This window comes from Macaca fascicularis, chromosome 10 (assembly GCF_037993035.2).
Source record: "Macaca fascicularis isolate 582-1 chromosome 10, T2T-MFA8v1.1".
Taxonomy (NCBI): domain Eukaryota; kingdom Metazoa; phylum Chordata; class Mammalia; order Primates; family Cercopithecidae; genus Macaca; species Macaca fascicularis.
This window is the reverse complement of record NC_088384.1, coordinates 62,555,319-62,581,197: the sequence shown is the minus strand read 5'-3', so window position 1 is coordinate 62,581,197 and position 25,879 is coordinate 62,555,319. Positions and strand designations below refer to the sequence as shown.

Below are 25,879 nucleotides of genomic sequence, written 5' to 3'. Positions count from 1 at the left end.
TCAAAAGGTGTGTAACAGAATTCAAGAATCTCCTTTTAGAGGGGCAAGGGACTAGGGGGCAGGGACGTCTGACCAAGAATGAGAAACCATGATGAAGGCAGTAATGTTCACAGGAGGTGTGTGTGTGCATGTGCGTGTGTGTGGGTGTGCGTGTGTGTGCGTGTGTGTGTGTGTAAGAGAGAGAGACAGAGATAGAGACTGAGGTGAGGTGGGTCCCTGAATATCTGATTTCAAAGAGGTCAGTGGGTGCTGGTGTTCTGGTGCCACACACTACACTTTTATCTCTTTGATCCATAACAACAAAGCAGAAATGAAAACTTCCTTCTCTTCTTTATTAAAATAAGCTTTCTTCTTAGCCCAACAGAAGAGACCCCAGCCATACCAGGGCTAGCCAGCCTTCCAGAGGAGCCTGTCCCCTGCTGTCCTGGGGACCCCAGCACCAGCTGAAGCCTCCGGAGTGGCTCATGGCTCTCTGTCCATCACTGCAGCTGTGGAGGAGTAACCTCAGCACCCACGCCCTTCTATGGGACACCCGCAAATACTTTTCAATAAGCTTGAGTCCATTTCATCACCCACACAAACACAAACAGAAAGACCCTCCACTAGGTCTGTCACCAGCTTGACATAAATTTGTTTCTCATATTCCTCACGGAAAATAGAGCTACGCTCAATCAGAAAGGTGAAAATGGAATGGGTGAGGGTATTTTAATTCTCTCTTCTCTCTCTTCCCTCCTTGCTATGTGTACTTGGAATATGTGCACACACTCAGCTGTAAGAGCTGTTTGGGACTTGGGAACCAGCTTGCCTGGACATCAGAGGCCACAGGGTCCGTCCCTGTCTCTTTGCAGTCTGTGCAGTTGCCCCGGTTGGTGGAGCCATGGTGGCTGTGCCCTGTGGGCTGGGAATGATTGCAAGGGGACTGCAGGTCAACACATGCTGCATAAACCAAAGAGCAATATGTCTCCCACTCATAAATAGGGCCGTTTTCCAAAAAGACGTGGATGGTGTGGTGGTCAGTAATCACAATCAGACTGAAAGGCACCTGCGTCCCTGGGAGCTTCAGGTTACAGTTCCCCAGAAACTCAAGACACTCATGTTGTATCTGTGACACTTTCTTAACATTTAAAATCAATCCTCCAGAGGTAATATGATAACGACTGAGAACAAACCAGGGGTTGCTGGTGAAAACCAGGGAAGGGCTGACAGCAAGAGGCATAGAGTTTAGACGTTCAGCCCTGGGAGGGAGGAAGAAGAGGCATGGGGGGCTCGAGCCTAGGGCCTGCCTCCTCCTCTCCTCCTAGTGGAGTCCAGGCTGGCTGCTGAGCACCTCACACACGGGAAGATTATTGCCTCTTTGTGTCCGGATTAACTGTCCCCAAAAGTGATCGGGTTCTCTGATTCACCCCTGCCACCTTCACCCTGGCAGAGGGGAGCCTGGGCCCCTTGGCCATGTGCACTGAGACCAGCTGACACCCTGCTTGACTCGAGCTCCTCAGCCCCAGTTCAGCCCACCCAAGACCCAGAGTCCTGCCTGTCTCTGCCCAGTGATGGTTTAACTCCTATCTAGACCATACCATGTTCCCAAAACGCTTCTCAGTGAGAAGGATACAAGTAGCTTTCTTTGGGCCTCCACGTGCTCCCAGCTGATGCCTCGTGATGCTCTCTCCTGGGTCCTCCTCTCCTTCTCCTTCCTCCACTCGGGCAGGTGGTTCTCCTGGTGCCTCCTCCCTCCCAGGAGGGAGCACACAGCACGGCAGAGAGCCAGCGTCACCATGGACACCTCTTGGCTCTTGTTTCCCAAAATCCCAAACCAAGAGAAGAGGGAAGAGGCAGAAAGTTCAGCAGGTGCAGAATGTGGGGGCTTCCTGCGGACTAGACAGATGACCTGGTGGGCCTGAAGGAGCTGGGAGGCTGCAGACCTCAAAGCTGAGAGACCTCAGGCTCTCCTGGGTCACTTGTCCTGGGAAGTGATTCCATGAGATTCTTGGTATCCTCAAAGCACAGCACAAAGGGACACCAGGTGGCCCAACCCAGTGGGGACCACCTGCGGCCAGAGGGCTTTTCTGTGCCTCCGCCTTGCCTGAGTCTTTGAAATAACCCTGGTGAGGTGGGGAGGAAGCGGCTGGGAATCAGAACTCGCCTTACAAACCGGAAATGGGATTTTCCACAGAGGGGAGGCCAGGTGTAAAAGCGAATGAGGGTGATTTATGAAAAGCAACGAAATGCAAAGTCCCTGCAGACTGAGGTTCACAGCTTGCCCACGCTCCGCCTGCACCTCCGGCCATCCCGTGTTTCACACTGACAGCCTCGCCCCCTGGGCCTGCTCAGCGGAGGCTCCTGTCTGAGGGAAACCTACGTTCGGCCACCAGAGGAACCCGGCAAAGTGGGCAGGCACCTTCCCTTCTCCACCTGCCTCTGTTGTCAGGATGAATGGCCCAGACTCCCTGAGAAGCTCTCGTGCTCACCAGACACCTTTCCAGTTTCAAGACCTTTCCTCAGCCCCTGAAGTCCCACAGACCCCACAGAGCCCCTCCCGGCTCTTGCCTTGTTTCCTAGGAAGGTCACATGTTCTTTAGCGCAGTCATTACCCACACTCTCCCCAGGGTGGGAAGTTACCCAGTGCCTCCAAGGGAAAACAAGTTCCCTCCAACTTAAAGTGGCTAAAAGTGGCAGTGATTTCAATGCTTTCGTTCCCTCTGCCCAGGGAGGGGGCTGAGGAGAAATGGATTGAGACTGACTGAAGGTCGTCGGAACCTGCGTGGCCCCGTGCTGAGCGCCGTGTGGTCACCAACCTGTTCCACCCACATGTACGGCCTAGCGGCTTGGGAGGGACATGGAGACATGGAGCAGCAGGGAGGCTGCGTTGCCAGTACCCCAGCCATGCCTCCTGAAAAGCAGGAGCATGGACACGTCACCCCCCTGGGCCTCATCCCCTTGGTCCCCTCCTCCAGCAGGTGAATATGACACTGTGGGCAGATGCAGGGGCATTGCAGGGGGGCACTGGAGAATCCACGGGAACTGAGCGGCATCCATGATGGAGGCCTGGAAGCAGAGGCAGAATGTGGGTGGCCTGGAGCTTCTCCTAAGGGTGGCCAGAAGTAGGAAAATAATAATGGACATGTGGGCTCATTCCTCATCACACACAAAAAAAGTGCCAAGATGGAGCAGAGCACAGGACACTGCAAGGACAGTGATCTCAGCCCAGGACCAGGGCGGGGTCATGTCAGACCATCCCTGACAGCCAAGGTGCCCAATGCCACACTGACCTGGTGGTTTTCAGAGCTCTTCCTTGCATCACCCACAACTGCTCACGGTGACCCCGCATTAAAGGAAACTGCCAGTCCTTGGGTCTGCGATGCCCCTGCCTGGCCCCACACCATCCCGCCGTGGGCCCACACAGCCTCTGAGTAATGCAGTGGGTTCATTGCACATGGAAGCCAATATTATAGCTCCTACTTTTGAGAAAAGAAAAGGCTTTATTGCAAGGCCAACCAGCAAGGAGACAGGAGGCAGGGCTCAGATCTGAATCCCCAGTATTAGGTCAGGTGAGACTCTAACGGGCTGGGGAGGTCAGGTTGGTATGCAGACGCACTGGTGGGGCGGATTTCGATGGGACAGCTTTAAACGTGGTTATTTACAGTAAGGCGCGGAATGGTGGACTTCAGCACTGGCTCTTCCTGGATAACAGACCGCTCGTTTCTGAAAGGGTTCCCGTGTTCAGCTTCCAGTGATGTCCAGGCTTTTTGATTCCTCAGGGAGGAAACGTTGGTTCTAAGTGTTACTGAGGTGACGGTTTCCTGCTCTCCACATGCCCAGGTCATATGACTGCAGCTTCGGCTCTGCTACTTCTGCAGAACAGCTTGACATCCTGTGATGCACATGATAGGGAGAGTTAGGACTGGTTCTGCAGTGACAGTCCTTCCCGAGTCTCCCAGGTGCTGACAGATAAAACAGTTTTAACTTGACCTAAAGTCTCAAACTAGGCTTGAGGACATTTAATACAAATGATTGGTGAAGTGGCGCCATCACATGCCATAATTAAACACATCCAAACAGCCTAATCTATGCACAGTTACATCTAAACAAAGTCACCCACTCACACCATGCTGGCATCTATTTTAGATAAATCATCCAATTTCTCGCCCACATACTCTTCCAAAAGGTCATGCCACCCTGAGCAGCCAGGTCTGTGATGAGGGTTTGAACTCCGCACTGCTGCTCACTCCCCTCTCCAGAGCCCAGCATTAGCTTCCGCTGGACCACCCAGAGAACCCCACAGGTGCCCTGCTGGCTCCCCTCAGCCTCCAGCAGCTCCTGAGCCCCAGAGCCCAGGTTGCACCCCAGGTCCGTTCAGCCCCACCTCTGGGAGGGAGGGCCTGGCCTTGGAGCTTCCTGAAGCTCCCGGATGACTCCAACCAGCAGCTAAGCCCAAGAGCCCCTAATTCAGGCAGTCAGCATGCGTGCATGAGTCATATTTTGTCATGTAAACCCCACATTCTCCAAGTAAAAATTGAGGCCGGCACTGGGTACTCAATAAGATCATTAAAGTCCTGTGATCATGACTAACGTTCAACCACAGAGGGCACGGAGGTACACTGACCACTGACGGCACAGTCAGGGAGGGCGGGGCCATAGGGACAGAATGACGGGGAATCACGTGAACCCACCAGTGACCACCACGCCCTCACCCAGCAGACCGCCAAAAGCTCCTCAAGAGCAGAGGGGTGGATCTGCTGGCCCCAAGCTGCCTGCTCCCCCCCGGTTCTCAAACCCAAGCACCTCCGCTCCCCGCTGAGTGCGGAGACCTGTGACTTCACACTCTGCGGCATCATTGTGCTCTGCTGGGGAACGCACAGTGGCTCCATGCAGTGCAGTGTGCATCGTGCAGAACCTACACCTGCCGTCACCCTGCACCGGCTCCTCACTCGCTGTCCCCACCCACATTCCCACGTTGCTGTTCCCCCTTTAGAGGCCCTTGGGTTCAGAGGATGCCCTGAGCCGTGGGATTCCTATGAGCATTTGAGTGCTTGCCCAGAGCCAGACTCCAAAGTGGACACAAAACAAGAGAGCTAGGCATGACCACACTAAGTGGAGCATGCCGTTACCACACTAAACATAAAATGTTTCTGCTTAAAATAAAATAAATCCAATAATTTCCAGGTCCCTGGAATTTATTCAGAACCCCTGTAAACTGCTAGATGGTTGCCCTCAAGTCATGGAAGCACAGAGGAACACCAATGAACGTCCAACGCTGTGCTTTCGCAAAACACACAATCCTGTCCTCTCCCCATTTCTGTCCCAAGAAAATCACACCAGTGGAGCAGCAAGAATGGGGGCTTGCTGTGGACCATCACAGCCCCATAACTGAGGGACGGAGGTGGAGGCGACCCAGGAATAAACTGCAAAGTGCCTGGGCTCCAGGTGGCTCCATCGAGGGCCATGAGCCCCACTGGGGAGAGGTGATGCGCTTCTTTGCTTCTTTGTATTTAGAGCCCCCTGCCCTCCAGAAAATATTTTTACTCAAAATTAAGTTGTCGTTGAGATATCATTTTATTTTTATTACGAATAGATTTCACCTAAACTGAAAGCTGAATGGATATCTTTGAGATTTTTTAAGTGTATAAAAAGGAAGTAAATCCCACCCTGGTACATGACCCTACTATTCTCAGCACCGTGTTTCCGAAATCTTCCTGAAGTCGATCTTTTTACCCCTCCCTTCCTTCTCTCCATTCATTTTTGACCCAGACCCTCTTGTAGGCACTGAATAGCAGGGAAGGAGACAGGCCCAGATCTGGCTCTGGTGGGGTTCATATCCTGGTCTAACAGAAACAAAGAGGGGATGAAACATTTTCATTAGAGCTAGTGTCATGAACAAAAGGAAACAAGATGAGTAGAGGTCACCACAGCTCCTAGCAGGGGACAGGCAGAGACGGCTGCTCTGAGAGGGTGAATTTGTGAGACTTACAGAACAGGAGACAGACCCAGCGCAGACCGCCCAAGCAGAGGGAACGCAGTACTTGCCAAGTCCTGCAGGAAATGCCAGGCAGAGATGACCAAGAGAGAGCTTCCCTGAAGGAACCTGCACTTTAGTCTGGGAAAGAAAAGTCAAGGCCGTTGATGGAGGACTCGCCTCACACCAGGCTCAGCTCTGAAGTGCTTGCCATGAACACAGGGCAGCAGCCAAGGTTCCTACTGCACACAGCAGTGTATTTCAGTCTGTGCCCGAGACCACACTCCTAACCACAACACTCCAGGACAGGTACACAGGAGGTTGTAACCAGGGGCAAAAACAGTAAGGGACCTTGAGGACCAGAGAAGGATCTGGCAGAAAGGAAGTCAGGACCTCGCCAGGTACAGATGATTCAATGTGGCAGAGACTGGGCCAGAAAAGGCGCTGTGGAATCCACCCTGTTGGCTGGAACACTTGTGCTGGGAGCCCTGAGCAAGCCCCCGTGGAAGGCGGCTCAGGATGCCATGCTGCAAGGAAGCCCAGCCACACAGAGGCCACGTGCACCACAGACACAGGAGTGAGCAAACCTACTATCAACTCAAATCTTCCCAACTGACGCACCACACCCTGGGCTCCTTCCCAATTCCTTACCCACAGAATCCATGAACACAGCAAAATGGCTATTGTTGTACTAATTTTGGGGTGGCTCGCTGTGTACCCATAATAACTGAAAACCAAGGATGTGCAAAAGAAAGCAAGAGTGCTGATGCCGCTGAAGCGCTACAGTGACCTCAACGAGAGGACCTGTGCTCTAGCCTCAGTCCCTGAGTCTGAGAGGTCAAAATGGGAACATTAGAAACTGACCCACCATCCTTTGAAAGGAAAGGCTCAGGGACGTGGCTATCTCAAAGGCAGATGTCCAGGGGGTCTGAACTGCAATGTGGACCTCCCCATCCCCTTCTCACCCTGGGGATGCTTTCTGCCATGCCATCGCCCCCACGTAAAAGCCCTATGAACAGAAAGCCAGTGCACTGTAAACACGGATGCCACATGGAGAAATCCTCTCAAAAAGGGGTGCACAGAACTAAGAGCTTCTGCACCACTGAGTAATACATTTAGCCTGTCGCATTAATATGTTAACGACGGTAAGCAGAAAACATTTAATTAGCCAGAGCTTTGCTTGTTTTCTTTGAATTTTAAAGGATTTCCAGGACATGCACTGGGATCTCTAAAATCTTGAGGGAAGGGTGAGCCAGCACCTTCTTGACCTGAGGTGGATCCCGTCAGCAGGCAGAGGTGCACGGAGCCCAGGCTGCAGCCTGGCCTCTGCGAGGCGATCTTCTCTGCTTTCGTCTTTCTTCTCCTCCTTTCCAATATCTTCAGACGGGGCTGAAAGTAAATGAACAAACACACTTACATAGACAGATTGATCACTTCTAATCTGAAAATCTGAAATCTGAAATGCTCCAAATTCCAAAATTTCGTTACTGTCAACATGACACTGAAAATTCCACACCTGACCTCATGTGATAGATTGCAGTCAAAATGTTGTTTCATGCACAAAATTATTTAAAACATTATATAAAATTGCCTTCAGGCTGTGTTTTAAGGTATATCTGAAACATAAGTGAGTTTTGTGTTTAGGCGTGAGTGGGTCTCATCCCCTAAGACAGCTCATTACCTGTATGTGCATATTCCAAAATCCGAAAACACTGGAAATCCCGAACACTCCTGGTCCCAAGCATTTCAGATAAGGGACACTCAATCTGTGTGTACATACACATGCACATATGAATGTATTTGCGTGTGTGTGTGTATTTAGAGAGAGATTTGCAAAGGTTATTTGGTTGCTCCCTGATCATGGCACCATCTTGATTCTAGGATCTCTTGAAGTTCTGTTAAAGGAACCAACAAATGAGCAGGGAAGTGTGTTGAGAAATAAAAGTGACCGTGCATGAGACTCTGCTGGATAAGACAAGCAAAAATTGGGGTCAAAGGCCTTGAACTGCTCAAATAAGCAAGAGTGCAAGCTCCATGACTCTCTGGAACTGCAGACACCCCACAGGGAAGTGGGGATGCCACTGGAGGATCAGAGACTCTATGCTGCCTCTTGAAAAGCTGACAAATTCCATTATATATACATTTTATGCACCTAAACTCAACAATTTAACAATTCATGTTGGTCAACATTTTAAAGAGAAATGCTCAGAAAAAATAGCCATGAAAAAGGGCAGCCAGTGGTACCCAAAAACCCACCTAGTGGACTCATGTGCCCAGAGAGCTTGAGACACACACTCTGCGGTTCTCTGGGTCGCGCTCAGCGGCCCCGCGCTTTCCATGGACGTCGAGAGAAGGTTTTGCTGAGCCATGTCACTCATGTTTGCAGATTGGTAACCCATGGGCACCACGGCACTGGCATTAGGCAGGGCGTGGCACGGGGAACAAAGCAGGGAGCCCTGAACAGCAAGCCGTCGTGAGTGACTGGGGGCATCTGCGTGGGCTTCAGCCTCCACCCTGTAAGCCAACGGGAGGTCCCAGCTGTAATCCGGACCGACTGTGCTCTGCACATGCGCTTCCTCAGCATCGTTCACACAGCTCCTTGCTAAGATTCCAGCGCCACACTTGCTGTCTCTTCGTAGCCCTGGTTGCCCTTCTCAGGGAGAGAGCTTACACTGACCTGGGGGCAGTGGTCGAGAGATGATGTATCCACAGCTTGGGTGGGGCAGGGGACCGCCATCTTCCTCCAATCGCCACTCTTCCACCAATGCAGCTCACAATCACCTCAGCCCTAAACCAATCTTACTGAAAGCAAATGCCATCCATGCAAAAGATCAGATGTATACAGTACAAGGTGGCACAAAGCCGTGATTACTAAAACAGAGCATTATCAGGAAACGGGCCTGGCATCTTAATTCCTAAGTCGCTAATAGAGTTGATCTCATACCTCAAATACCTCTGGTCTCAAAGCTTTGATAAATCTGAGAACAGAGTTGGGTCTTCGGGAAATAGAGACAGCAGCAGGAAAATCCAGAAATAGCATCAGAGGATCCTTCGAAAAACATAGTAGAGAGAGAGACAGACCCCACCTGTACATGGAAGGCAGCTCAACCAAGACAAGACTCAGGAAGATTCCAGGCCGTGGAAGGTGCATATTGCAGTATCATGCCCCTTCAAGACCCTTTAAGCAATCCATTGTATTCAGCAGAAAACACCAGTCTCATCTGAGGAAAACAAATCCCAGGATAGCCAATCAGTGAATTACAGTCTTAGCAGGCACTCACCAGAGGAGGCCGGGTCCAGTGAAACCCGAGAATCAGCCCACACCAAAATTCTGCAGGGAGTCAAAGAAAAACGTACACAAATGCTCACATCAGTGTTAGTCATAATGCCCAGAAAGCAGTCACTGGTGGGCGTATGGAGAAGCCAAATGTGGTCCATCCATAAGGTAATGTGGTCCATCCATACGGCGGAACACTGTGGAACCCTGAAAGGGAAGGAAGCTGTGATCCCTCCTGCTGCCACACAACAGACCTGAAAACACTGTGCTCGGTGAAAGAAGCCAGACACAAAAGACACACACTATTTGATATAGTTCTGTGAAATGCCCAGAATAGGCTGATCTGCAGAGACAGAAAGCAGATTCCTGATTGCCTGGTGGCAGGGGAGGCGGGACTGGGATGTCACCGCTAGTGGGGTGGGGATTCTTTCTGAAGTTAGACAGTGATGGTCACATAGCATTGTGGATGTACTAAAAGTCACTGTTTCCTACACTTCAAAATTGTTAAAATAGTGTTACGTTATGTGAATTCTACCTCAACTTTATAAACTCTATTTGGTTAATGCATTTTTAAAAATTCTGCAGTGGCAGCATCTGGCCAGGGCTCCTTTGTCAGCATGCCTTGGGTGAGGTGAGGAAAGTGGCTGGGAGAGGAAAAATGGCCCATGAGGTGTCAGGAAGCCAGTGGGATCCAGCCAGAATTTACGGATAAACCATAACCTGGTTTTTTAAGTATTTCACACAAAGGATCTTAAATCCCAAGAAATAGAAACGTGCTGCCAGTTCCTTTCATGGATCCAACCAGAAAGAGGGCATGGAGGGGGCCTGAGATGGGCGAGGGCCTCTCTTGCTCTGTTTTCAGCCAACCTCAACCACGGTTGATGAGTCCTGGGGGGGTCCACGCCAGGGAACGGCCATTCCGATGGCCTTTGTTCTTGAGGCTCCCGTAGGAGGAAAAAAAAAAAAAAAAGAAAATCCCATTCAATCACCATAACCTGTCCCTGCAAGAGCATAAAAATAAGTGATTGCTTATTTGAAACACCTGAACTATCACTGCTGCAGCAACTCAGGAAATCTGATAAGGTGATAATGAAAACTGTGTCATGCATGAATATCCATTTTAAAAACACACTTATGTCAGTCTTTACGTAAAGGTCGAAATTAATGTCATGTTGAAAACATTTTTCAAACCACAATTATCTTGACTCATGAAGCGAACCGAATTCCTATTAGGTTTACAGTCTTGGGTTTAAGCCTCACACATTTCACCAGAAGGGCTTCACCAATCAAAGTAAAAGCTGAATTGAAGACAGATCACAAGGACTTTCGATCCCTGGAGCTGGCTGCCTTTGTTCAGCCTTCTGGGTCACATCTTGTCCTCCAGGGAGAAGTGGCTGATGAGTCAGAAGGCGCTTGTGAAGCCGTCCTTCTCCCAGTGCATCCCACGGACCCCCAGATGCTCTTTTGCACAGGTATGTCTCTTCCCACCAGGTGGCAACTGCGACCTGGAGCCCCTGGCCCAAGAGCCGCCAGTCAGTGCATCACTGGAGCAGCAAGGGACACCCCGTGTGCCCTGCCCACAGGTGGGGAGCAGCCACCAACAGGGCTCCAGATGCTCTTTCACCCAGGCATGTCTCTTCCCACTGGGTGGCATCTGCGACCTGGAGTCCCTGGCCCAAGAGCCGCCAGTCAGTGCATCACTGGAGCAGCAAGGGACACCCACTGTATCCCCTGCCCACAGGCAAGGAGCAGCCACCAATAGGCTCCAGAGGCTGATGGGGAGCCACTGTGTGGTGCATCCCCCCTGCCCAGCAGCCGTTTTGGTGTTTTGGTGGTGCCCGGAAGGTGTACAGTACCATGTGGAAGTGGCTCGATGTATTAGCCATCTGTAGCTGCATAACGCCACACACTTAACAGCTTTAAACAACACCCATTTGCCACCGTGCGGCACGGCAACTTGGAAGTCCTGACAGGCTTGGCTGGGCTCTCTGCCTTTGCTCTCACAAGCTGGAACCAGCGTCAGCTCTGCTGTACTGTAGGTGGAGGCTCCAGGGAAGATCAGCTTATGGTCTCATCCAGGTTGTGGCAAAATTCAGTTCCTTGTGGTTCCAGGACTGAAGTCCCTGTTTTCTCATGTCTATCAGCCAAGGACTAGTCTTGGTCCCTAAAGGCTGCTCTCAGGTCCTGACCCATGAGCCCCTCCACATCACCATCAGGAAAGGAGCAGCTCCCTGGACAGAGCAGCTCCCTGGACAGAGCAGCTCTGTCACCCATGGGTCCCTCTGACTTCCCCTTCCATCAGCAGTTCAAGAATATCCTCTGCTGTAAAGGGTGTGTGGTGAAGCTCAGCCCAGCTGGGTAATCTGCTATTTTAAAGTCAAAGGATTAGGAACTTTCTCCGTCCACCTGTGCTGCTGCAACACAATACCTGAGGCTGGGGATTCGTAAAGAAGAGAAATTCCTTTCTCACAGTTCTGGAGGCTGGGAAGTCCAAGTCAAGGCACTAGCAGGTTTGGCATCTGAGGAAGGCCTAGTGTCTGCTTCCGAGATGACACCTGTTGCTGTGTCATCCAGGGGGAATGAATGCTGTGTCCTCACACGGCAGAAGACAAAGGGGTACGAGCCTACAGTGCTCCCCTCAGCCTCTTTTATAAGGACGGGAATCCTATTCATGGGGGTTCTATACTCGTGACTTCATTTCCCCACCTCTAAATACTCTCACTTGGGTGATTAAGTTTCAACATATGAATTTTGGTGGACACACTCAGACCATAGCAGTAACCCTAATTACACCTGCATCAGTGAATCCAATCTTCAAAGTCTTGGGGATTAGAGTAGGAAATCTTGAAGGCCATATTAGAATTTTGCCTCCCACACCTGGTGAGTAAGGAATACTTACCATAAGCTCAAAAGTCAAGCTCTGTTCAAGTATTCCCCACCCTCCATTTGCACACAATTTCCAGGCCTTCTGATTTTACCACTACTAATAATAATAGTGGTGGCTAGCCCTTGATGCCAGCCTCTCTGTTCCACACCTAAAAACTGGTCTCATTTAAAACACACAATCCTCTATGAAGCTAACTCTATTACTAGTTCCATTTTGCAGAGAAGAAGACTGAAGCTCAAAGAGGTGAGGCAATGTGCCCAGGTGACTCAACCAGTGTGTGTGTGGAGCTGTGAAAAGGCAGGACCCAAAGTGACAGCAGGGGCTCCTACCCTAGACCCGAGCAGTCACCGCTGGTTTCAGCCTCTGTGTGCACTGAGTGCCTGGGTGCAGGTACCCAGCTCTTGAGTCCACACTATGACCCACCATCTCTCCAGCTGTGGGCCCCAAGCCTCACCTATGTGTCTTCTTCCCTGCCCTCCACTGGCCTATAAGCAACCATCACAGAGTTTTTAAATGTTCATCATTTGCTGTTGACTTGTTCCCCTGAGGGCTTGATAGAGCTGACTAGCACACATATGAAAAAGCGTTACTAAAAGATTAAAATGCAAGATCGTGGAAGATCCAGATCAGCATAGAAAATCCAGTCTAAGGGTAAGGCTGAAGGCCACACTTTCATGTCTCACCCAGTTCCTAAAGCTGAAACATAAATTTTACTCTGAGCTCCCTAGCAGAAAAAGCAAAAACAAAAACACAGAAAATTAATTGTGCAGAGGTGGAGGTTGCAGTGAGCTGAGATTGCAACACTGCACTCCAGCCTGGGCAACAGAGTAAGACTCTGTCTCAAAAAATTTTAAATAAATAAAAAAGAAAAGAAAATTAACTGTGCAAAAGTAGAATAATCCACCTCCTTTAAAAAAGCAAATTTTTTTCCTAACTCACAGAGCAAGAAAGCAGTTTGCCTTGTGAACCTTACATAAGGGGCACTGATTATCATGGCAGAAAACCCTTGGCAGCATTTCTAAAGCAAATGCAGGCCTGGGCAGTCTCATGGAATTTCTCTTATGGACCTTACGAGCAATCAGGGCCCGTCATGAGCACCAAGCACAATTCAGAGAGCATAGATTCACAGGTGTCTGGGAAGTGAGACAGATTCCAAATTCCAGAGACTCAGTCCAACACACCCCAAAGAAAGGAGGTTCTGCCTGCCCTCCAAAGACCCTGCACAAATGCCCTTCCTCTCAACAAGGGCAAACAATTGATTATTCAAGGTTCTCATCTCAGATTAGAACCTGGTGGGCAGATATTCCCTCTCTATTGTCAAAAATTAAATAATCTAATCAAACGAGCAAGGTTGAGTGGACAGATTTTTCATGAAGATTTATAAGACTAACCAAGGCCCTTAATAAGACAATCCAACACTGAAGAGAAGTTGGATGGAAGAACTTACATATGAGACAAAGTTTACACTCACACACATACACACAGACACAGACATATAATGCATGCATATATGTGTGCATATATACATATCTATGCAAATGTACACACATATACACAAGCCCATATATGCACACACATACACATCAACATATACACATATGCACATATGCATACACATATGCACATATGCAATCATATACATGAACACACAAATACATACATGCATACACATATACACAGGCATATACACATAGGCACAAATATACACTCATATATGCACACATATACACACCTAATAAACACACACTCACCCACACATGACAATTCTGATTTCATCAAACACTCATGTTTATAATTCCTCCACTTTCTAACATAGCCAAAAAATTTTTAGTCCAGAATCTTTTCAAAGCAAATCGAACCACCACTAATCATGGTTATAGAAAACTCTCAATGATGAAGTAACACCGATATGTGGTTTAGAGCAACATAGTTTCGGTGACACTATCAGAATAAACTGCTGAAAAAAATCGGATGCTCTCCAAGGGGCCAGGTGAAGTGGCTCGAAACCTGTAATCCCAGCTACTTAGGAGGCTGAGGCAGGAGGATCTGGACACCAGGAATTTGAGGCCTGCCTAGACAGCATAGTGAGACCTGCATCTCAAAATAAAATAGAATAAAATAAAATATTTTTAAAAAAAAATTCAAGGATCCCGAAGAATTCTGGAGTCCAAGTGAACTGAAGAGGAAAGAGCGAGTCGTTCACCTGGGAGAGCTGGAAGGGTGCAGGATGACCTCAGGGCCGTCTTGAAGGCCTTGACCTTGTCTTTCTTTTCCTGTACCTCCACATTTTCTTCCCCTCTGTGGGGCTGGAGGAGCACCTTCATCACCTTCCCTCAAAGTGCCTTCGAGTGACCAAGCACCATGTCCCTCCACCTGCACCCTAGTAGCCAATGAGCTTTGCATCACACCTGCCTCGGGCCAGCCACACCTTGGATGATTTCGCTGACACTGTTGACTCTCTACTGATTCACCTAAGCATTCCCCAACACTAAAGACATTTAATTTGCTTTCACAGTAAAGAATCCACACTATTCCATACATTTATAACACTTTTCAGCTGCAACTCTAAACCGAATAATTAAACTGAAGCGACCTTTTCTGTAGACATGTGGTTTTACTTGGTTTTACTCACTTGACAAGTGCTTCTGTGTTCTAAGCATGTGCCTGCATTCACTCTGTTTAACCCCTTAACAACCTTATGAGGTAGACACAGTGATCATGCCTATTTTACCAGTGGGGAAACTGAGCCACAGAGCAGTTAAATAGCTTGTTTGCCCACACGGTCACAAAGCTAGAACATTTTCTCTACAGGGGACCAACAAAGTATTTTGAGAAATTGGTAAAATGTAGACTTAGATATACTATGGAAAGAATTGTGAAACCCAGATTCCACAGAAATGTTCTAAGAGAATTCAAAGAATGTTTAAGATCATCCTTTAAAACACTCCTCATGCCCAGAAAGCTACCTCTGAACTCCACAGCCTTTCTGGTTCTCACTGCTCTCCGCACCCCTACCCTGGCCAGCACAGAAAACATGCTCTTCTCTCTCCACAGCCATTTCCCTCTGGCCTTCACAGCCAGGTTTCAAATTGTGTGGAGGGAAAGAGCCCAGCACTGGGAACTGAAATGGGATGAATTAGAGGACACAGACTGGCCAAGTGGGCAGAACTCTAACGTGACCCCTGACCCAGTGAGCTTCCCCTGGAGATATGAGATGGAGCACCTGTGACCCTGTTAGGTTATATGACAAATGAGAGATTATCCCGCTGCACCTGACCTAGCCACGTGAACCCTTGACAAGCAGAGAATTTTCTCCAACTGGTGGAAGAAATGAAGTCAGCCAGATCCCACACCTTACGGTGCCAACATGGCCTCACCGGCTTTAAAGACAGCCTGGCTGAGAGCAGCCCCTGGCTAACACGGGGCCCCGAGTCACCAAGAACTGAGTCCTGCCCAGCACTTAAGCGTGCCTGGAAGGAGAGTCTTCCCCAGGACCCAACAAGAGCCCAGCCCAACTGACACCTTGACTTTCACCTTGTGAGATCAGAGAAGCCCACTGAAGCCACAGACTTCTGTCCTACAGAGCTGTGGGACAGTGAGCAGGTGCTGCTCCAAGCCGCTGTGTCTGTAGCCATTTGTCACGCAGCACAGATGACTGATGGATGCCTGAGGAGTGGGCGTGGGGCCCAGGCGACTTGGGGCCCCAGAGGGAGGAGCAGGGCAGCAGCCTGGCACAGCGAACCTACCTCTGGCAGACTAAGGGGCACGTGCTGTGGGGGTGGCTGGGAGGAGGGGCTGGAGCACGCAGTTGGGCACCGACGGTTAAAACATACCACGCTGCACCCGCTGAGTCCTGGCTTCACCCGTTGGAACCTGTGTAACCTTCGGGAGCTGACCTCCCTAAACCTCAGCTCCATTATCAGTGACCTTCAACCTGGAGGTTGGAGTGTGCCCACCGCGCGGGGTTGCCGTAGGATTAAATCAAAGGCCCCACAGGGAGCCCTGGCCCAGTGCAGCGTCTGCACACATTGAACACGGGAAGGGATACAGCCTGCCAGTTGGTGGCAGACAAAACAGTGGCCCCCAAATATATCCACGTCCTAATCCCCAGAACCTGTGAGTATGTTGCCTTACATGGCAAAGAAGGCCTTGCAGATACTGTTAGGTTCAGGATTCTGAGATGGGGACATGATTCAGGTGGGCTCAAGGTCACCACAATGGTCTTCACGAAAGGCAGAGACAGAGGTGGCAGCCTGACCACAGAGGATGCAGAGGGTACGGACCACACTGCCACGGCAAAGATGGAGGAAGGGGCCAGGAGCTCAGGCATGCAGGAGCCACAGGGGCTGGGACAGGCCAGGACACAGCTTCTCCCCAGAGCCTCCAAAAGGACCAGCCCTGCCAGCACCTTCAGCCCACTGAGGCTGATTTTGAACTTCTGCCCTCCAGAATCGTACAAAAATAAATGTGTTGTTTTAAGCCACTAAATTTGTGGTAATTTGTTACAGCAGCCCCAGGGAAGTAACATACCCTTCCTGAAACCACACCAGACTTAACCTGTGTGTAGGCCCAGGGCAGGGGCAGGGGACACTCGGAGGAACGAAACCTCCCAGCCAGCCTCCATCCTGCTTACTTGCAGGAGGTCACCCAGAGAACCATATTCCCTGCAGCTCCCATGAGGCACAGATTTATGCAAAAAATAAAATTATTAGAAGTAACAGGAGTGCAGTTCTTGGGAATTCCACTTTGAGCATTGCACACAGGAGACTGCCAAGCTTCAGGACCACAAACCAGTGCCAGACACATAAGTGGATATCACAAGTCAAAGACAGCACAGAACCAGAAAGGGAAGAAGAGAGGGAAGGGCCTAGACCACACAAAAACCTTAACCCTGCCCATCGGGATGACAGATGGAATCCTGACAAGCACTGCAAGACTCCCAGATGGTTACACTGGGGCGTGCTGCGTACTATGTGTGTAGGTGCATGCATGCACACAGGCACACAGCACAGATGTGCTTAACTGCCAATAAACCATGTAGAGCCTATGAAGTCATACAGGAGTGCTTGTTCCAGACAAGGCTTTTCGTTACAAGGTGACAGCTCAGAGAAGACTCTCCTGGTGTCCTGACTTCCAGCCTGTGAAGGGTTATCAGAGCCAGACTTCTTGTTTCCCTGAGGAAAGGAGAGGGGACAACACCAGCTTGACTTGTAAGGTGTCAGGGAACTTCATAACCTGTGAAAGACTGTGGAAGTAGATATTACGGTTTAACAAATCCTCATTTGGCACTTACTATTTATTCCAAGGTAGGGATTTTTTTATCATGCCCATTTTACAGATAGGAAAACTGAGGCCTAGGGAGATCAAGGAACTTGTCTAAGACCCCACTGTCTGCAAGGGGCAGAGGCAGGCTTGAACTCAGGCAGTCTAGACCCAGAGGATGTAGAAAATGCAACTGCATCTGCATCAGCATCATGACTACTATGAACAGAATGGAATGTTTGTGTCCCCCCAGAATTCCAATGTTGAAGTCCTAGCCCCTAATGTGATGGTACTGTAGATGGGGCCTTGAGAGGTAATGAGGGTTAGATGAGGTCATGAGGGTGGGGCCCTCGTGGTGGGATTAGTGCCCTCATAAGGAGAGACACCAGAGAGCTAACTCTCTCTCTCTCTCCCCTCTACCCTCATCAAGTTCATGTGCAGGTCATGTGAGCAAACTACAAACCAAAGTGAGAGGCAGCAGGGACCCCTCTTAGGGACCTGCCAGGCCTCCCGAGCATTGAAATAAAGGAAAATCTTGAGTTCCTTCAAGGAAAATTCCAGGCACCCAGCTAGCCCTGAGAAGTAAATGAGCAACCTGATAAACAAGAAGGTAACAGTGGCTTAAAACGGTGGCCAGGGAAGTCAGGAGATGTTCAGTTACCTAGAGAAGCTAAAGATAGTATCTTAACAAATGTCTCTCAGCTGTCTTTCAGAAACCCAGACCCCCACCAAGTGGATCTGCTGGTGCTCAGGCCTCAGACAAGGGGGATTTTGGACTGAACCTTGATCTCTGTTCTTTGTTCTAAATTTCTTCCTGAGCAACCTGGGCCCATGGGTCAGACTCCACATTTCTTTTCTTCTAATCCCAAATTTCCAGACAAAGCTTTGCCTCTTTAACCAATTGCAAATCAGAAAATTTTTTAATCCACCTATGACCTGTGGGCCCACTCTTGGAGATGTCCTGCCTCTTTGGGTCAAACCGAAGTACAGCCTCCATGCCTTGATATATAACTTCAGCCATCACCTCTGTGTCCCCTCCTTTCAAAACCCTTACCTTAGGGTAAGCCATGAGAGAAGTCAGGTCTTAAGCATGAGCTGCCCGATTCTCCTTGCTTGGGGCCCTGCAATAAATGCCTCACTTTCCCTCCCTGCAATAATAATGTCAGTGTTTGGCCACACCCCCAGTTCAGTTTGATAACAAGAGAAGAGCCCTCAGCATAAAACCTACCTTGCTGGCACCTTGATCTTGGACTTCTCAGTGTCTAAAACTGTGAGAAATAAACTTCTGTTGTTTAAGCCACACGGTCTTCTGTATTCTGTTATGGTGGCTTGAACTGACTAACAGGGATTTGGGGTTGCTGAAAACAGGGACCTGGTTTATAGAAGCGACTCTCCACACCGTGGTGCATTGTGACTTTCCAGTACACCCCTCTATGTTCAAAATCGCCGCCTGCAATGAGCAGCGAGGTTTCCGATGAGTTCTTACTGGGTCCTCCCACCTTCGCCACGGCAAGCTGGAGCCCTGGAGCCATGGCATCTGGTTCCTGCACATCAGCACCTGGGAAGCCGAGATGTTCCCGAAAGCTAGACACTGACCACCAGGATCTCCCCTTCTCCTGTCCTGCCCAGCATTCGGGGACAGTGCACCAGAGACAACCTGAACACCGATTGCAAGTAGAGCCTCCAAAATCCTCATCTTTGTTTAGATGAAGACAAAAGAGGCGAGGAAGAAGGACTTGCAGCACAGAGGACATCTGTCATCATCCACTTGCAATTCCCCATCATTCACACCCACTGCCTATTTGTACAGGTGTCAATGTTGCCCTCCGACATGGAATCTCAAGTCCTACACTTCCCAGTCTCCCTTGTTTATGGAGAGCAGACAGGCTGCTGTGGGCTCGGTCACCGGGATGCACCCCTGTGGGACTGTGGCTTGGGACTGCCATGTGGGAAGAGGTTGTCATGGTAACCAGGCACCCTCCCAATGCCTTGGGGACCACAGAAGGGAAGGAGTCTGGTCCAAGGCCTGAGGCTCAGGGAGGTGTCCAGGGATGACCTCTCTCCCCTGAACATGAGGCGAACATTTTGATGGCTCCAAGGATGGCCTTGAAAACAGGATGCCCATTTGTCCTTCGCATCCTCAGGGTGTGCTGGAAACTCTCCTTCAAATCAGTGAGAATGGTATTGGAACAGGCTCTCCTAAAAGCACATGGCCCAGTCTCAAAAGACAAGTGTAATTTGGTCAAATGAGCCAAAGAACAATGAGAAAGCTACCCAGCACCTAAGATCTGGGAGCCTGAAGATGCAAATCCCAGCTCTGTCTCTGATGCCATGATGCTTACGGGCGGGCACTGAACATTGCTGAGTCTCAGCTTCTCCTCCTTATCTGGGGATCCGCCTACTTGCTGGGTGGTTTAGAGGTTTGAATGAAATCATTCAGTTCACTTCAGCAAACACCTCTTGAGTACACTGGAGCTCACTGTCTGGACATGAGAAGAAAGCAGAAGAATTGTGGCCGAAAGCTGTGGTCAGCATCACCAGCAGGCAGAGACGGGGTGCTCTGAGGGGCCCAGAGGGAGTGCTGGCCTCAGCTGGAGGAGGGTGGAGCATGAATTCATTGCCAAGCAGGAGAGACAGTGGGAGGACATTCTCAAACTATTGCCGAGTAAGTCTGATTCTAAGTTAAGGAAGCAGCGATGAAAAACAGAGAATAAACCCACCTAAGTGAACCAGGGAGAACTGGGAGACTGAAGAGCTCCTATGATCTTGGAGGCTGCTACGCTGATGGCCCCAGGGAGACAAGATTCACCTGGAGATGCCCCAAACCTCATGGGAGACACACATGTGGCCCGGTTCACTGTGGCCTACTGTCAGGGACATTTCTTCACCATCCACTCAAGGAAAATGCCCTGCTCTGCAAAGAACCCAGTTACCTTTCAGCAAAAAGGTAAGTGAGCTCAGAAAGAATGAGCCAAGGTTGTTCCTAACGGTGACGGGTGACTACACAGAGGGTCAGCAAGGCAGAGTACGCAATAACATGTGACTGGGTCAGAGCCTGGCCTTCAATCAGGTCAGCGTGCAGGAAGCAGACAATGGTTCAAAATCCCTGCCTTCTGGCAGGCCTACCACATTTCTTCTGAATGCAGTGATCTAAGCTGTAAAAATGCATAGCGTCTGCTACTTCTGTTCTGTGGATGTGTCTGTTTGAGAATGTGTAAAGGGAAACGTAGCCCGATTGCTCCTGTCACCCTCAGCCCGTGGCCCTGGACTCCAATCTTCCTAACGCAACAAGGGCACTTGGCAGCTGCCCTCCCAGATTCTAAAGTCACCATTGCAGACAGTAACATGGTTCAGTTTCACCGGGACCTGGATGGATGGGAAAGGTGCTCTCAGTCCACGTGAAGACCCTGCATGGGCACTGAACTGTGTCACAGTGTATTGGATCTGCAATGGTAGAGATGGTTAAGAAAAAAAAAAAATCTGTTTTACCCTGCTAATTTCCAAAATTCAAGTAAAATACAAAAGTAATGGTCCAAAAATCATTTTGGATGGTGAGATTCCCATCCTGAGAGAAAAGCAGCCAGACATAAATTAGGGAGGTGGAAGTGTAAGAGTCCAAATGTGCAGGCCTGGGGACCTTACAACAGAAGGCAAGTGGATTAGAAAAGATGACGCCCAGCACCCTTGGGAGTACTGAGCAATCCAGTTCCAGCTACTCCCCTCACAAGCTGTGTGTCCTTGGATGAGTCACTTAGCCTCTCTGTGTGCCAGTTTCCCCATCATGAGACTGTTGATAAGATTAGATGAGAACACCCAGGTAAATATTCAGTATAACACAAGCCACTTAAATGTTAGTGATGACTGTTCAGCAAAGCCCCACAGAGAGGCAGCGTTCTCACTTTTGAAGCAACATTGTGTACATCAATGTATTCAATAAATATTCCTGAAATGGTGAATACCTGGGTTATAGGAAACCATCACATTTTACTTCAGCTGTTTAATTAAGGTGATTGCGATGAGTCTCTTTTTGAAATCATGAGGTGGCCTTTTGGTATGTGTTTGAATTATAAAATGCATATTTGTACCAGCATTTTATATATACAAAAATGCACCAGATGCATTTGTGTGTCCTTCAGCATTTTTCCAGCTAACACATCTGTTCTGTAGTGAATGTATGGAATTTTCTTCTTTTTGCGATTTCACTAAAATTTACAGGCAGTTCCCCATCCTGTGTCCAAGTGTTCTCATTGTTCCATTCCCACCTATGAGTGAGAACATGCGGTGTTTGGTTTTCTGTTCTTGTGATAGTTCGCTCCTAATGTAAATGACGAGTTAATGGGTTCAGCACACCAACATGGCACATGTATACATATGTAACACACCTGCACGTTGTGCATATGTACCATAGAACTTAAAGTATAGTAACAAATAAAAATAAAAATAAAATAAAAAATGTACAGGCAGTTACATTCTCATGTAGATGAAAATGTTAACCTATGAGACTTCTCACGGTAGTTCTAGTTTTAGATGTGTTTCCAGGAGACTCTTTTAAGGTAGCTTTTCACTCAGTTTGTGTTTTGGTGGCACCTTCAGAAATCTATGACCAGTGAAGCTTGTCCTTAAGGAAAGAAGAAGATGGAAAATTCATTTACCCTTCTGTTCTTGTTTACCAGTCAGGATCAGATGCACCTGATCAGTATCAGAAACCTCACCAGTTCATTTGAGCAGAAAGGGTTTGATACAGGGAATTCAGCAATGGCCAAGTTTCTGGAAGGGCTGGAGGGGCTGGCATAAGCTGGTCACTCCTCCCTCCAGGAACGGCCCAGGAAGATGCACAGAGCTTGCCCGGTGTGAACATCTGCCTCCGCCATGACCAAAGAGTCAAGGAATCCAGAGGCCACTGTCCAAACTGCTGGCTCCAGGACCTGCTCCTTCATCACAATCCAGTGAGACAGGAGAGAGGTTGTGAGGGTTGAACAGAGGTAGGAAAAGGGGCGGGCAGGGCAGGAGATGGGGTTAGGAAGCACTTTTTTGGAAGTGGTATTCCTCCTGGCTGGATTCATTGTAACACAAAACATTTTGAAATATTTAGCATTCATTTCCATTGGAGTTGTTCCTCTCTCTCCACTTCTTCACTAAATGTTAAGTTGAACCACGTAAAATTGCCACTTTTGTAAGTCTAAGATGGGATGGGACAATATTGATGATTTTGTGTGGCTCACCTGAAACTATGATCACCTCTAGGCTGGGCAGGGAGGCAGGTAATCATGGCCACACCCAGGCCTCTCCACCTGGGACCTCTGGCTGCTCCCTGAGCGAGATCATGACGTCTCCTGGCTCAGCAGACACATGTTCTCCAGCATTATTCTCCAGAAATGTCCACTGAGTTCCCCTCCAATTAATCTATTCTAAGTTGTCTTAAGATATGGACAAAATGTCCCCTGAGCAATTTTCCAGGATGATAAATGATTGCATTAACCTTTCCCTGACAGGTGGCTTTCTCTGTGATTGGCCGTTTGTTTTTGTCCAGCTGGGCTCAAATGGCCAAGGGGTTAGAACAGGGGCATGTCTTGTCCAGCACAGTGCATGCCACATGCCTATATGCCATATGTCTACCCTCCACACCTACATACCACATACCTACTCACCATGTGCCTATGACCGTGTGTCTAACCTCCACATGCCTACCTTCCACATACCCACCCTCCACGTGCCTATCCCCCGCACACCCACCCCCCACGTGCCTGCCCTCCACGCACCCACCCCCCACGTGCCTGCCCTCCACGCACCCACCCCCCACGTGCCTGCCCTCCACGCACCCACCCCCCACGTGCCTGCCCTCCACGCACCCACCCCCCACGTGCCTGCCCTCCACGCACCCACCCTCCACGTGCCTGCCCTCCACGCACCCACCCTCCACGTGCCTGCCCTCCACGCACCCACCCTCCACGTGTGCCACCGCATACTCACCTGTCACATGACTACCCACCGCATACCCACCCTCCACGTGCCTACCTACCACACACCCACCCTCCACGTACCTACCCACCACATACCCACACTCCACGTGCCTACCCACCACATACCCACCCTCCACGTGCCTACCCACCGCATACCCACCCTCCACGTGCCTACCCACCACATACCCACCTGTCACATGACTACCCGCCGCATACCCACCCTCCACGTGCCTACCCACCGCATACCCACCCTCCACGTGCCTACCCACCACATACCCACCTGTCACATGACTACTCGCTGCATACCCACCCTCCACATGCCTACCCACCACATACCCACCTGTCACATGACTACCCGCCGCATACCCACCCTCCACATGCCTACCCACCACATACCCACCCACCACGTGCCTACCCACCACATACCCACCCACCACGTGCCTACCCACCATGTGTCTACCCTCCATGTGCCTAAAACCACCTGTCTAAAACCAGGTGCCTATACACCAGGAACCTATATACCACCCACCCATGCACCACATGCCAACTTCAGTACTGTAAACTGCAACAAGCACAGGGTACTCAGAATCCCTTAGCTCTGCAAGTGACCTTGGAAAGTCCACGCAGCAAAGGAAGCTTCTTCCTTGTTAATAGAGACATGATTTTATTTGGGTGCCCACTTCATCCTCAGCTGCAGGGGTAACTTCTGATGGACCACATGGATCTTGTGATCCCATTCCCCTCGATTTAGCCTGTTTCTAACTAATGAGACAGAAGAGAAAGTCTGCTGAGAGTCTGGGAAAGGTCTCTTGCTCCTAAAATATTAACACTGGTATATTAATCCGTTCTCACATTGCTATAAAGAAATACCTGAGAGTGGGTAATTTATAAAGATTTAATTGGCTCACATTTCTGCAGGCTGTACAGGGGGCTTCTGGGAGGGCTCAGGAAACTTTCAATCATGTCACAAGGCAAAGGAGAAGCAAGCATGTCTTACATGACCAGAGCAGAATGTGGGGAGTGGCGGGGTGCCACACACTTTAAACAACCAGATCTCACGAGCACTCACTCACCATCACAAGAAGCAGCACAGAGAGGGAAATCTACCCACGTGATCCAGTCACCTCCCACCAGACCCACCTCCAACACTGGGGATGACAATGTGACAGGAGATTTGTGTGGGGACACAGATTCAAGCCCTATCAACTGGGAATGAGCATTCCTTCTCTTTCTCTGGTGGTTGCCATGCACGGACATTGACATCTGCAGCCCAGGAAGGGTATGCCTGGAGCCAAGGGCCCATCACTCAAGTGCAGGTCAGAGAGACTCCGGTCCTTGGCAGCACAGTCAAGCCCCAGGGCAAGGAGAGGTTAATGTAATCACTTCCCTTCCAGACAAAAGACAGAGTGGCTTTTCTTTTGTTAACCCGGTGAAACCCCATCTCTACTAAAAAATACAAAAAACTAGCCGGGCGAGGCGGCGAGCGCCTGTAGTCCCAGCTACTTGGGAGGCTGAGGCAGGAGAATGGCGTGAACCCGGGAGGCGGAGCTTGCAGTGAGCTGAGATCCGGCCACTGCACTCCAACCTGGGCGACAGAGTGAGACTCCGTCTCAAAAAAAAAAAAAAAAAGAAAAATAAGATAGTTTTAATTAGGACTAACTGGGAAAAGCAAGAGGAAAGTCAACAGTTTAATGACAGTTTCTGGAATCTGGACTACTGGCTTCTTTTCATGTGAGACAATAAATTATGTTCCCATTTAAGCCAACTTGAATTAACATTTTTAGTTAATTTGCACCCAAGTCACTCTGATTGAGGGTCAACTAATCTACCTCCTATTGTTAGGCAGAAGTTCCTCATCTCATCCCAGACAATGGAGACCTGCCTTCCCTTTGGAAGTCACTTTAAGATGGAACTACTCAGTCGCTTTTTAAAAGTGATTTAAAACTGATTCCAGTATTTAGTAAAACAACAGAAAGGAACTCCTCTTCACACGTAGCCCATCTGCTGTTTAAAGCTCCCTTATTTCCTAATGTTAAGGTTCCCAGAGACAAGCGTGCGTTCCTTCTTCTGGCAGATTCTCCTACAGCTCGGAAGCCCATTTGGCTCAGCCATAAAACCCACCCTTGCTGCCAAGAGGATGAGACTTTCCTTTGCTTATCCATCAGGTTTGTGAAATTAAATAATTAAAACCTAAAGTTGTTGGAACTTTACATTATTCTGATCCCTGACAGGAATGTGGCTTTGTGGCCTGAGTCACGCAGCACGAAGCTGTGACTCTGGCTTTTTCCTGTAAGTGATTTGGAAAGACCTTGTAGCGCCAGGGCTAAGACCCCCTCAGATGGTCAACCCTGCTCATGGAATGTTAAAGCAATATTCCTTAGAATGTAGCAAGCTGCCACTGATCAAATCACTACAACACATGCACAGGCCTTGCATGGAAGATGCTGGAATCCCCTAAACTTCTCTGTCTCTGTCTATGTAAGTGAAGCCCTAACTCACAACTTGTGGAGCATTGACCCTGTTGCTTTGGAGTCTGTGTTTCC

The 25,879-nt window shown here is 49.4% G+C and overlaps 1 long non-coding RNA gene across 2 annotated transcripts in view; it reads right to left on the bottom strand.

The window, feature by feature from the left end:
• Positions 1-3,443: 3,443 nt before the first annotated feature.
• LOC123567097 (uncharacterized) overlaps positions 3,444-25,879 on the bottom strand; it is a 53,217-nt gene continuing 30,781 nt past the window's right edge. The window contains exons 4-7 of one of the 2 annotated variants that reach the window (XR_010578536.2): positions 9,320-9,434; positions 8,207-9,171; positions 7,210-7,339; positions 3,444-3,868 (exon numbers count right to left, since the gene is read on the bottom strand). This is a non-coding gene — a long non-coding RNA (uncharacterized lncRNA). The remainder of the gene's footprint in view (positions 3,869-7,209; positions 7,340-8,206; positions 9,172-9,319; positions 9,435-25,879) is intronic. The other variant, XR_010578537.2, reaches the window with a different exon arrangement.